Genomic DNA, 13,206 nt, shown 5'->3' with positions numbered 1-13,206 from the left:
GTGAATTTATTAATCAATCTCTTCACATAGTAAGATGCTCAAGCATATAGTTTACTTCTAGTAGCATGTATAGATTTAGCCTTCATGCGTGTATAGACCAAGACTTTAATAAAGTTGTGAATCGATTAGCTATCTATTCACAAAGAACTTTTAAGCAAGATGTAGTGGTCGTGTCTTTTGTGATCCACATTAGGTTGGACTCAAGGGGTTTCCACTAGGTGAAACGGGATTAGCCGTAAGGGGCCCGCACATCACTGCAGGAGTTCTGTTGGTTATACCTTAGATAGGTTTCCATCGGTTAGATAGGGATTGTGCTCGGGTTTACTCTACCACGGGGCTCTCCGTAAAATGAACTCAGATAATGTTTGTTTGTTTAACGCTAACCTAATGAATGAATCTGACTATGCATAGTATTAGACATGTTTATTTTATGTCATAGAGCCTTGATGTAGATCGTCAAGAACTAGTATGATAGCAGAATTTCCTAAGTATGTCAAGATATGATATGTTGTTAGATACAACGTATTTATGCATGTAGAGCAAGTAAAGGAAGTTATGACGTCGATGATCTTAGGTTTCCCCTAATCGTCCGGCTTAGAATCGTGTCATGATTATGGTATGTGTAGGCCTCGATACGTAGAGCGTACCTTGGCATAGCGGTCTTAGATTCCCCTTAACCGCCATGACACGTTTAGAGATAGCAAGGCCTATAACAAGTAAGATGAGCCTACGACGGATCTAGTATGCACGACCGTCTAGGAAAGCATGACCACATACGTATAATCAACCGGCAGGTTGTATTGTAGACACGTGGGGACCGTAGGTTTCCCCTAAGGTTACCTATAGCCTAGGATTAGGTAGAACTCACTGAGACATTATGTCTCATCCCAATCCTTATTTGTTTCAATTAAACAGGTTGGATTGCAAGCTAGTAATATTTAATAATTCAAACACTTACGCTACATAATATTTTAAATAATCATTTTAAAGCATTTAAATAATTTTAAACAATTTAAACACTTACATTATTATGATTCACCCAAATAGGGTTTGCCACGTGCCTCGCGTAGTCGGACAACAGAGTCGTGGTCTCAGGTCCTCCAGGAAAGGGAGGCTCTCCAGCAGGATACATCGGTATCAATGGAACACGACGACGTCGTGGCTGAGTCGGCGCCTCAGGCTCACCCTCAGGAACTACATTATCTGCCTCAAGATAATCCTCTATAACATCTTGTGGCACCCCCTCATCCTCTGCCTCATCCTGCGGCGGCTGAAAAAACATTCTCTCATCCTCCATCCGATCATATCCAACAAAACCCTCATCCGCATACCCAGCATAATCATGCGCTGGTGTCGGATCAACCACCTGGGAGGAGTAATCCAACTGTGCCTGTCAGCCCTCTCCATCTATCATCGGGTCCCTGCGCTTCCGAGTCTTAGGGACATATGGGTTTTGATCCCTCTTTTCTCTCCGAGCGCTAGCGGTACTCGCCTCTTTACCTTTGCGCATCCTATCCTCTCTAATAACCCGCCGCCGCTCATCCTCATCCCTAGCCATATTTGTACAAAACAAATTTAAAAAAACATAAATACATGGAACATTGGTTCTAATCTAATCTAACTTATGCATTCATCAAACCTAATCTAACTACATTATCACATATGGTTATTCTACATTATGGTTATCATTATGCCAAATTTATGGAACAATGGTTCTAACCCTTACATTATCACAAATTAAACTTAAGCATATGCAAATTAAACTTAGGCACATTATGTCATTCATCAAACTTGCCAAAAACGTAAAAAAAACAAACAAACTTATAAACACAATAACATATATACATTACATAATTTAACATTTTTGCAAAAAAAATTACACAAAAAAAACAAGATTCTCTCACTTAGGCATTTCATCAAACACCTTAAGTGCTATTCAAAATACTAGCACAATTAGTGTTATTTCAACATCAAATTCAACTACATTGTACCTACATTGTCTCTAAACATCAATTCCAGCATAAAAAATCCATCAAAGCATCTAAATCATGCATAATTTGCAATTTTCTAACCTAACCTAAAACTACCTAAAACTAACATTTTGCACAAAATTATAAAAACTAACACCCTAAACAAACTACATTGCATGTAAAAAGGAAGGAAAGAACTTACTTGTCAATTAATTGAAGAAATTGGGCTCAAATTCGTGAAGTAGAAGTTTGGAGAAATTTGGAAGTTGTGTTTGTAGTGTTTATATTTCTGGAAAATGGAAAACTGATGCTTCTGCAGTTGTTAAAACACAGAACTCAACGGTAGTTAACTACCACTGAGTTCCAGCGGCCGTTAACTACCGGCGGTTTCCCCAACATTAGTTAACTACCGCCAGAGGTCCTAACGTAATTTACTTGTGTCAATGTGAAGTTTCTCATGTCAAAAAAGCAATTTTCCTTTTTTAATCCATGTGGATGACATGACTTAAGCATTTTATTGAGACACTCCCAAACTTCATATAACGAATCTCCCTCTTTTTATGAAAAGCTAGTTATTTCTTGTCTCAATTTCATAATTTTAGACATGGGGAAATATTTTGCGATGAAAGCTTGTCTGAATTCCTTCCAAGTCTGCACTCATAGTTTTACTCAAAAAAAAAAAAAGTCTGCACACATAGAATGTAGTCAATCTTTAGCTATGTCCTTTAGTGAGAAAGGGTAGACTCTAAGTCTTATGGCATCATTAGAAATTCCTTTTATTCTAAAAAAGTAACAATAATTAACGAAATTGTGGATCATCCGTTGGCAAATCGCAAAATTGACTATTTTGTATCAAAGAAATCCAATCATGGTTTATTTTCATAGGGAGTAGCATAATATTTCAAAGTACAATTTTCAGTCATGTTCAATATTTTTAATTGTTTTCTTTTTGTTGATGAAAGAATCTCTATATCCCAGAAATTTGTTAAACAATTTCCTAAGGATTTTGTAACCTTTGCATCCAAACAAGAAACACAATACAAGAACGAAAAATTAAAAGATTATAAAATATGTATAAAAATATGTTATCATGACAGGATGATAGAATGGTTGATTAAATGAGATCGGTGGAAAATTATTCCATGGCTTAAATCTCACATAATCACTAGGAAGTTATGTAAGCGTACCAGAGTCGAATGCATTATAAAAAAATATAAAAAAATAAAAAACATATTATTGATTGGTGAAATGTAGAGTCTTGTCATAAGCTGAAGCATTTGGTATAACTAACAACCTTCCAATGTGTTCTAATCCATCTCCAACCATATTGTTCGCCACTAATTTCTCCCAAGGCAGGTAGTAGCAAACATATTTAGTGTAATCCTTGATGATGATCTACCTGAATAAATTCGACTGAACTTGTGATAAAAGTTTTGCCTGAACCCAATTTGGGTTGGTTTAACTTCTTCAAAAAAGAGAATGATTTGTTGAACCTGGGGTGAAGGTTCTACCTAAACACATGGTTGTTGTTCTTGTGATGCTAAGAAAGAGAATGATTTGTTCACCTTCATGGTCCTACTGAGCGTGTCATTTAATGTCGTCGTGCAAAATTTGGTGCTCATTCGAGTGGATGTGTGATCGGACAAGGACATGAAAACTTGGTTGATTTATGGATTCCTTGGTTGATAAGATTATATGTAGACTTCTTTGCACTTGACTCATGATCTACTTGATTACGCTGAAAAATGAAATATGTTTCTCAATTACATGTTCCTTGATGTATGTTGTATAATCTTTACAATGGGGTATTTATAGACTTAGAATAAACTAAGAAATCAACACTAACATTTCTTTCCAAGTTTTTTTACCCATTATCCACCATATTACATCATGTAAAGTCTTAGCTAATATCACTAATGAAACTAACTACCCCGTAGGTTGAGTTACAACCTAAAACCACCTTGTCGGAGGAGTTGTATAAGATATTTATGTCCTTTATCACCTTATTATTAAGGGAATGAATCTTCATACATGTTCTGGACTTAAACAACTGATATCTTATTCATACGCCTGAGTTGAGGGCAAAATTATACTTTTTGCATGGTTGAGTGCTCGACTGACACCTACTCATGTTCTCAAAAATCATATTTTTAAGAGAGTGTTTGACCATGTTTTGTCATTCAAACTTACATTGGGTTAGCGCTCTCTCTCTCTCTCTCTCTCTCTCTCTCTATATATATATATATATATATATATATATATATATATATCTCCCTCTCTTTCTCTCTCTCTCTCTCTCTCTCTCTCTCTCTCTAACCACTTCTTTATTATGTCACATATGTAGGAAAATGGTTGTATAGCCTTTGGACTTGGTCAAATCTATGTCGCAATATCTTAGACTTTCATTGAACATCGTGTAAGAAAATGGTTGTATAGCCTTTGGACTTGGTCAAATCTACGTCGCAATATCTTAGACTTTCATTGAACATCGTCACGACCCTAATAAGACCCTTCAAGTCCATTTGGACATGGTGTAACAACCCGATTTTTCGCTGGATTTATTTTATTATTTATTTAATTGCTTTTATGTGCATTTGTATGTGCTCATATGTGATTATTTGCCTCTGTGTGTATTTTTGGTTGCGATTTGTAGAATTCGGTGTTAGAAGAGTATTTTAGTCATTTTGGACTCAGGGGTATTTTGGTCATTTTACGAGTAGGGGTAATTTAGTAATTTTGACGGGAATTATTTTAGTGCTTAGTGAGAGCTAGTATTATTTTACTAGGTACTAATGAGTTGTAGTGGATTATTTTATTACTGGTAGGTGACCGTTATTATTACATTTTACCATTAAGTGGGTAGTAACATTTTGGATTAGATTAGTAATGGGTTAGGCCCATTGAGGCATTGTGAGTTGAGCCCAATTATGTAGAGCCTATATAAACTCTAGTGTTAGAGAGAAATAGGGTTTACACCATCATTTTTCATTATAAGAGAAGAGGTAGAGAGAGAAAGGGCAAGAGAAGATAAGGGTTTGAAGAGGAAGATCTAAAGAGAGCTGGAGGGAGCTAGAGATTCAAGCTTTGGGAGCTAAAGTGAAGCCTTAGTTAGTGATTGTGAAGAATTAAGGTTAGGGGGTTAGAATTCAAGGCATAATTAATAGTTGTTGTTCTTCCCTAATTCTTTGTTTAAGTGGTTAATTTGGAATTGGTTGTAGAAATTCGTGTTTAATTTTGGTGACATGATTATATACATGAATTGAATGATAATTGTGTTGTTGTTGTTGAATATGTATGTCAAGATGAGTTTATATGTATATGCCATGTTTTTGAATGATTATGATGAAGGATGAAGTTGTGGTTGTTATATTGTCGATGAAATCATGATTAGATGTTGTTGTTGTTAGATGTGTTGTTGATGAATTGATGCTTTTGGGTATCATGTATTGGTAGATTATGATGAGAATTGAATGGTTGTTGAAGGTTTTGTAAAAATGGGTTGATTTGCTAAATTGTGTTGGATTGGTGTTTGATTTCATGTTTGGTTCTGTTTTTTGAAAGCTCTTTTGAGTACATATACCTGTAAACAACCTTTGGGAACAAATCTGGATGTTGGGGGATCAAAATTTGGGTTTTTGGGTGAAAATGGTGTCAAACCCGTAACTACAGGGGAAATTCGCTAAGAAACTCGCTAATAGCGAAATTGTCTGGAACTTTTTCGCTAATAGCGAAAAATTTCGCTATTAGCAAAATTGCCCAGTGACAGCATTCGCTGTTTCGCGTTCTTGCATCTTTTTCCCTCGTTTCTGTTTTGAACTAGCTTTTGGTGTAAACATGAAAGTTTTAGATAATTGTTTTAGCTTTCCAATGGTCTTGGTTTGACTCAAAAATGATTTTTAGATTTTGAGTTATGATGAAAATACTCCAAGTAGGTCTTAGTAAAACTTTATGAAAATTCAGCATAACCCTGAATTTGAAATGAAAACTAGTGTTGATCAGTGCAGAATTGGCCTTAGTTGTAAACACAAAAGTTGTAGGTAAGGATGTTACCTTTCTAATGCCGTTGGTTTGACCTAAAAATGATTTTTGGTTTTTGAGTTATGAGGAAAGTACTCCTAAGAGGTCTTAGTGAAATTTTACGAAAAATCCGCATAATTATTTCTAAGTCGACCCAAACCTCATGGATTGTTTCTTAACTTCAAACTTATGTTCTATGAGTTCAATTAAGGTGTTTAATGATATTTAAACTATGATGTGATGCATCTAACTTGTTTTGAATTGAAAATGGGAATTTCTTGAAAAATGATAAAGAGAGACGAACTTCGTGATTTTCATGATTTCGTCGTATTTAGCCGGTGAAACGTAACTGTATGCTCTACTTCACTTATATGTGTCCTAGAGGTATACTTAGTTGAGACATTGGATCTTGTTTACTTGGTTTTGGTTTAATTGCTTCAATTATTTTGAAATGGTGAAATTAGAGACGAATTTTGATGAAATTGGTTTTAAGAGCCGAATGCTTTATAAATCCTCTACGTATAGTTTGATATGATTGTAAGAAGATGTATGCATTATTGTTAGGTGATGAATATGATGTTTGTTATCGTATGTTGCATTGAATGGAGTTGTTGAACTTTATGATAAAGTTATATGTTGATGATAGCCGTTGGTTATAGCCGATGATTATAGCCGTTGAATATATCCGTTGAATTGTTATGAACATATGCATAGTTGATTGAGTCATATGTTCATGAATCATATGTCATGTCGGATGTTATATCCATATTGCCGTTGACTATAGCCGTTGATAATGATGTTTTTGTTGCATCATGAGTGACGACCTTGAAGAGATTTGGTACCACATGCATATATGTGTCGAGTCTAGGCGCATATCATTATAGCATGAGTCGTAATTGTTGTATTGGATGAGGAATGTGATGAAATTCTGATTAATGTATACATACTTGTGATGATTGATATTGTTGTGTGAATGTGTAGTTGGAGGTTAATTGTTCATAATGATTGGTGAATAATGGAATTGAACTGAATTGATTTGATGTATTTATGTCAAGTTGTTTATTATTAATTATGATTGATGTAAAGCTAACCTCCAGTGGTTTGACCGCCTACCTGTTTGTATGGATGGGTAGACGTTGTGCAGGAGTAGTTGCTTTTGGTGAGTACCTGGATAGCGGGAGCTTTCTCCGTTATCGGTTGGATTCGTAGGTTTAGGATCTGATTAGGCTATAGTGTCTTTATGTTATTGTTGGATTCTATTTTTATGTTGTTGACATTTCCCACTTGTCGGGACTTGGAGGATTTTATATGATGATGTATTGATGACCATGGCATGTTTATGCTGGAGATAAATGATTTGTATCCGCTGTGACTGTTGAGATAATATATATATATATATATATATATATATATATATTTATATATATATGTGATGATTTGGATTTTGTTTAGACGTAGCGTCTATTTCTTGAATATTTGCTATATTCGCTTGTTTTATCGCTTTAATAGAAATAGGGCGTTACAAGTTGGTATCAGAGCCGTGTTCAGTCTTGTCCGGACTAGCATTTGTTGAATTTTCCTGTTAGTATGCGAATGGTAAGGAGTTACCTTTGATACTTGTCTTGTTGTGTTTTTGTTCTTATCTGTTGGTTGGTTTTGTGAAGTCTTGAGATGGCTGGTGGTAGAGATGATGGAGCGATTGTAGAGGCTTTGACTGCAATGGCACAGGTGTTGGCTCATGCTAATGAGCAGGCGGCGGTTGGTCATCGTGATCCTGGAGAAGCGGAGGAGCGGAGGCTTGATCGTTTCTTGCGAAACAGTCCGCCGACGTTCAAGGGTAGGTATGACCCGGATGGAGCTCAGACATGGATGCAAGCCATGGAGAGGATCTTTCGTGCTATGGTGACTAGTGAGGATCAGAAGGTCAGGTTGGCTACTTATATGCTTGTAGATGAGGCTGAGTATTGGTGGACCAATGCTAAGGGAATGCTTGAGGCTGGTGGTGAAGCTGTGACTTGGGCTAGGTTCAAAACTGAGTTTTTGAGGAAGTATTTTCCTGAGGATTTGAGGACCAAGAAGGAAGTGGAATTCTTGAACTTGAAGCAAGAGAACCGTTCAGTGGCTGAGTATTGATGAGATCAAGAGTTCACTAAGCATGTGGAAGGAAACCTATAAAAAATTCACATGACATGAAGCATTAAAAGTCCAATTTTCTCCATTTTAATAAGCAATTTTCGTTTTTATTTTTGGATGAATTTTTAGATGGTCTTTTGTATTCTTCTAGCCTCTCCAAATGCTTCAAAGTAGTGCTCTAAGTCAATATAGTGGCTAGTGGGAATTTTAATCATGTTAGTGCCTATTTTCTAGGTAATAAACATGCACTTATCAATGTACTTGGTAAATGCATGGCAGTGGGAATTGATCTCTAGTATTCCAAGCCTATGCTATAAATAAGAAGCTCATGTAATTCTCAAATCACAATTTGAAGATTAATATATTTGAGTTTTCTCCATTGTGAGAGCTTTTCCTTTGTTCTTGTGTCAAGAACTTTTATAGTGTTGGTTCTACCGCAAGGTCGCGGTTAGGGTCACACTTTGTTTGATAACTTTGGTTCTACCGGCAGGTCGCGGTTAGGGTCAAGTTCCTTATATGATAACTGTGGTTCTACCGGCAGGTCGCTGTTAGGGTCAAGTTCCTTACCTTTTTCAAGACGGTCCTATCAGTGTCGTATCAGTTGGTATCAGAGCTTCGGCTCTTGAAATCAGGTGTTATCTATCTTAGATTATTTTTTCTTAAAATATAAAAGGTACAAAAAAAAAGTTTCCATCGTTGTTATTTGTTTCATTTTGGGACATTTTTCTTGTTTATTCCTCTGGGTCAATTATATATTTTGAATTGTGTTAAGTATCAATATCCTCTTATCTACTCTTTAAATTCCCAAAAAGAAAAAAACTGTGCTGATCAGAAAAAAAAATCATAAAAAGAAAAAGAGAAAAAAGTAGCATTGCGAAAGAAAAGAAATGGGAAAGTAGCATTACTGATCTAATTTTCTTTGGTGATCTATAACTATTGTTTTAGCACTACTATCTCATCACAGACCCTTGTTTTCTTTCATTGTCTTATTGCCTTCAAATTCCTTGTTTCTTTTTGCATTTTCGTTGAATTTCCAGGTTCTATCTCTTAATCATTGCTCCAAGTCCTTGAAAATCAATGTTTGCATCTGTACCTTTGCGTTGAATTTCTAGGTCCTGTATTCCACTTTTGAATTTCTTGTACCTGATCGTTCCTTGTTATTTCTTTCTCCAAAGTAATCGTACAACCTTGTTGTGTCTTGTTATTCCAAGAAAAAAATATTCCAAAGTTTCAGTTTTTATTTTCTTAGTGCTATTTCATGGAAGCCAATCAAAAGAAAAACACTTTCTTTACAAGATGTCTAGTGAATGATAAAGTTTGTGACTTGTATATTGATAGAAAATATTGGATCAACATGGCAAGTACAACCATGGTGGAGAAGTGGAAACTTCCGATACTTGAGCATCCAAAACCATATATTCTTTATAGTCTCGAGGATCCGAAATTTAAAGATATGACTGATGTTCTCGTAACCAAACAAGTGAGGGTGTCATTCACAATTGGAGAATATGAAGATGAGGTGATATGTGATGTTGTGCCTTCCAAAACGAGGGATTTGTTACTTGGGCCGTGGAAGCATCAGCGTCGAGCAAAGTATGATCGACACACCAAAGCATACACGTTTTCATTTAAAACTCGTCAGATCACTCTTGCACATGATCAAGTGGATCAAGATCAAATCATGAAAAGAGAGACCGAGAAAGAAATGGTTGAGAGTTTGATCAATGAGGAAAAGCAAATGAGAATGATCGAGAAAAAAGAGAGCGATAACAAAAAAGATAGAAAAGAAATTCATGAGGAGAAAAAAGTAGAGGGGAAAGAAGATTGTATGTAAAATGAAGACAATAAGGTGAAAGAAAAGAGAGATAAAAATGTTGGGAATTTTTGGCCTACTATTACACTTGTACCTTCATCTAGATTGTTTTGTGTGGTTAAGTGTTGGAATTATTCTGATATTTTTCAATATACTAACATTTCTTCTATAAGTCATGAAGGCAATCAAGTGAATGAAGAACTTCCTAAAAGTGTAGAAAACAATTATGGGATTTGGAAATATGCTTATGTTCAAGAATCAAAAGGAGAACAATTTTCACATAACTCACTTCCATTTACTGCTGGTTTGGATTTGAGGACAAATCCTCTTGAAGAAGGGGAGAATGATAAGATCAAGAGTTCACTAAGCATGTGGAAGGAAACCTATAAAAAATTCACATGACAAGAAGCATTAAAAGTCCAATTTTCTCCATTTTAATAAGCAATTTTCGTTTTTATTTTTGGGTGAATTTTTAGACGGTCTTTTGTATTCTTCTAGCCTCTCCAAATGCTTCAAAGTAGTGCTCTAAGTTAATATAGTGGCTACTGGGAATTTTAATCATGTTAGTGCCTATTTTCTAGGTAATAAACATGCACTTATCAATGTACTTGGTAAATGCATGGTAGTGGGAATTGATCTCTAGTATTCCAAGCCTATGCTATAAATAAGAAGCTCATGTAATTCTCAAATCACAATTTGAAGATTAATATATTTGAGTTTTCTCCATTGTGAGAGTTTTTCCTTTGTTCTTGTGTCAAGAACTTTTATAGTGTTGGTTCTACCGGCAGGTCGCGGTTAGGGTCACACTTTGTTTGATAACTTTGGTTCTACCGGCAGGTCGCGGTTAGGGTCAAGTTCCTTATATGATAACTGTGGTTCTACCGGCAGGTCGCAGTTAGGGTCAAGTTCCTTACCTTTTTCAAGACGGTCCTATCAGTGTCGTATTAAGTATGCAGCCAAGTTTGAGGAGCTTTCGAGGTTTTGTAGTACATCAATGCTGAGGATGCGATGGTTTCTAAGTGTGTGAAGTTTAAGAGAGGGTTGAGGCCCGATATCTATAAGTACATGTGTATTCAGGAGATCTGAGACTTTGACACTTTGGTGCATAAGTGTCGTATGTTTGATGATGCCGGAAGGGTCAAGGTGAACCATTATAAGGCGATGAATGAGAAGAAGGGAAAAAGTCATGGATTTAGGAAGCCGTACAACAAGGACAAAAGAAAGAAGAAAGAATCTGGTGGAGGCTCTAAGCCTAATGTTGCTGAGGTAAGGGGCTACAAGTGTGGAATCTTGGGTCATTTTCCTAATGATTGCAAGAAGGGTGATAGTTGCTACAAGTGTGGGAAAGCAGGTCACAAGGCGTTTGAGTGCAAGAGAGATATTACTTGTTTCAATTATGGTGAAGAGGGTCATCTCAGTACTAAGTGTACCAAGCCGAAGAAGGCAGCGGGGAAGGTGTTTGCATTGAATGCGGAAGAGGTGGAGCATCTGGATAATCTCATCCGAGGTATGTGTTTTATCAATAGTACTCCTTTGATTGCAATTATTGATACTGGTGCTACTCATTCTTTTATCGTGGTTAGTTGTGTCGAACGTTTGGGTTTAGTTGTGACTCCGTTGTCTCGAGGGATGGTTATCGACACCCCGACTAGTGGTTCGGTGACTACTTCCTTAGTGTGTTCTAAGTGTCCTGTTAGTTTTGGTAACATTGATTTTGAGTTGGATCTTGTGTGTCTTCCATTGAAGCATATGGACGTGATTTTTGGTATAGACTGGATGTTGACTTTTGGTGTTAACATTAATTGTTTGACCAAGAGTATAAGGTTTTCTAAACTGGTAGCTGAGGAAGAAGGAAAGTTCTTGACCGCGGAGCAAGTGAAGAAGTCCTTGGATGGCAAAGCTCGTGTGTTTATGATGTTTGCTTCCTTGAAAGAGAGTAGTGAGAAGGGAGTTGGTGATTTGCCGGTAGTGCAAGAGTTTCCAGAAGTTTTTCCGGACGACATTACCGAGTTACCGTCGAAGAGAGAAGTTAAGTTTGCAATTGATTTGGTACCAAGAACAAGTCCTATTTCGATTACGCCGTATCAGATGTCTGCATCAGAGTTGGATGAGTTGAAGCAGCAGTTGGAAGAGTTGTTCGAGAAGCAATTCATCAGGCCGAGTGTTTCTCCGTGGGGTGTTCCTGTGTTGTTGGTTAAGAAGAAGGATGGAAGCATGAGGTTGTGTGTGGATTATCGGCAGTTGAACAAGTTGACGATTAAGAATCGGTATCCGCTTCCAAGGATTGATGATTTGATGGATCAGTTGGTTGGTGCAGAAGTGTTCAGCAAGATTGATTTGAGATCAGGATATCATCAGATTAGAGTAAATGCGGAAGATATATCCAAAACTGCGTTTCGAACGAGGTATGGACACTATGAGTATTCTGTGATGCCATTTGGAGTATCTAATACGCCAGGTGTCTTCATGGAGTATATGAATAGAATATTTCATCCTTTTCGTGACCGTTTTGTGGTGGTGTTTATAGATGATATTTTGGTATATTCGAAGTCTGAAGAAGAGCATGTCGAGCATTTGAGGATTGTGTTGGGAGTCTTGAAGGAGAAGAAGTTGTTTGCTAAGTTGTCGAAGTGTGAGTTTTAGTTGCAGGAAGTGAGTTTCCTTGGTCATGTGATTTCTAAAGGTGGTATTGTCGTGGATCCGTCGAAAGTTGATGTAGTGTTGCAGTGGGAATCACCTAAGTCTGTTTTTGAAGTTAGAAGCTTTCTTGGATTGGCAGGTTATTATCGGAGGTTCATTGAGGGATTTTCTAAGTTGGCGTTGCCATTGACGCAGTTGACTCGGAAAGGACAAGCTTATGTTTGGGATGCTAAGTGTGAGAAGAGTTTCCAAGAGTTGAAGAAGAGGTTAACTTCAGCTCCAGTGTTGATTTTTCGAATCCGATGGAATTGTTTGTTGTGTATTGTGATGCTTCTAAGATGGGTCTTGGTGGTGTGCTTATGCAAAATCGTCAGGTTGTGACTTATGCTTCGAGGCAGTTGAAAGTGCATGAGTAGAATTATCCGACTCATGATCTGGAATTGGCAGCAGTTGTGTATGTGTTGAAGATTTGGAGGCATTATTTGTATGGTTTTAAGTTTGAAGTGTTCAGTGATCACAAGAGTTTGAAGTACTTGTTTGATTAGAAGGAGTGAATATGAGGCAGAGAAGATGGTTGGAGTATCTTAAGGATTTTGATTTTCAGTTGAGCTATCTTCCTCGAAAGGCGAATGT

General features: G+C 36.8%; 1 non-coding gene across 1 annotated transcript; it reads left to right on the top strand.

Moving 5' to 3' along the window:
* Positions 1-2,454: 2,454 nt before the first annotated feature.
* LOC146922095 (small nucleolar RNA R71) lies at positions 2,455-2,561 on the top strand. The gene has a single exon (XR_015013019.1). It is a non-coding gene; the product is annotated as a small nucleolar RNA R71 (small nucleolar RNA).
* The last annotated feature ends 10,645 nt before the right edge of the window (positions 2,562-13,206 follow it).

Source organism: Medicago sativa, chromosome 5 (assembly GCF_051527215.1).
Source record: "Medicago sativa cultivar Bolivia chromosome 5, Bolivia_mono, whole genome shotgun sequence".
In the NCBI taxonomy this organism is placed as follows: domain Eukaryota; kingdom Viridiplantae; phylum Streptophyta; class Magnoliopsida; order Fabales; family Fabaceae; genus Medicago; species Medicago sativa.
The sequence above is the reverse complement of the archived record's forward strand: the minus strand, read 5'-3'. Positions and strand labels throughout refer to the sequence as shown.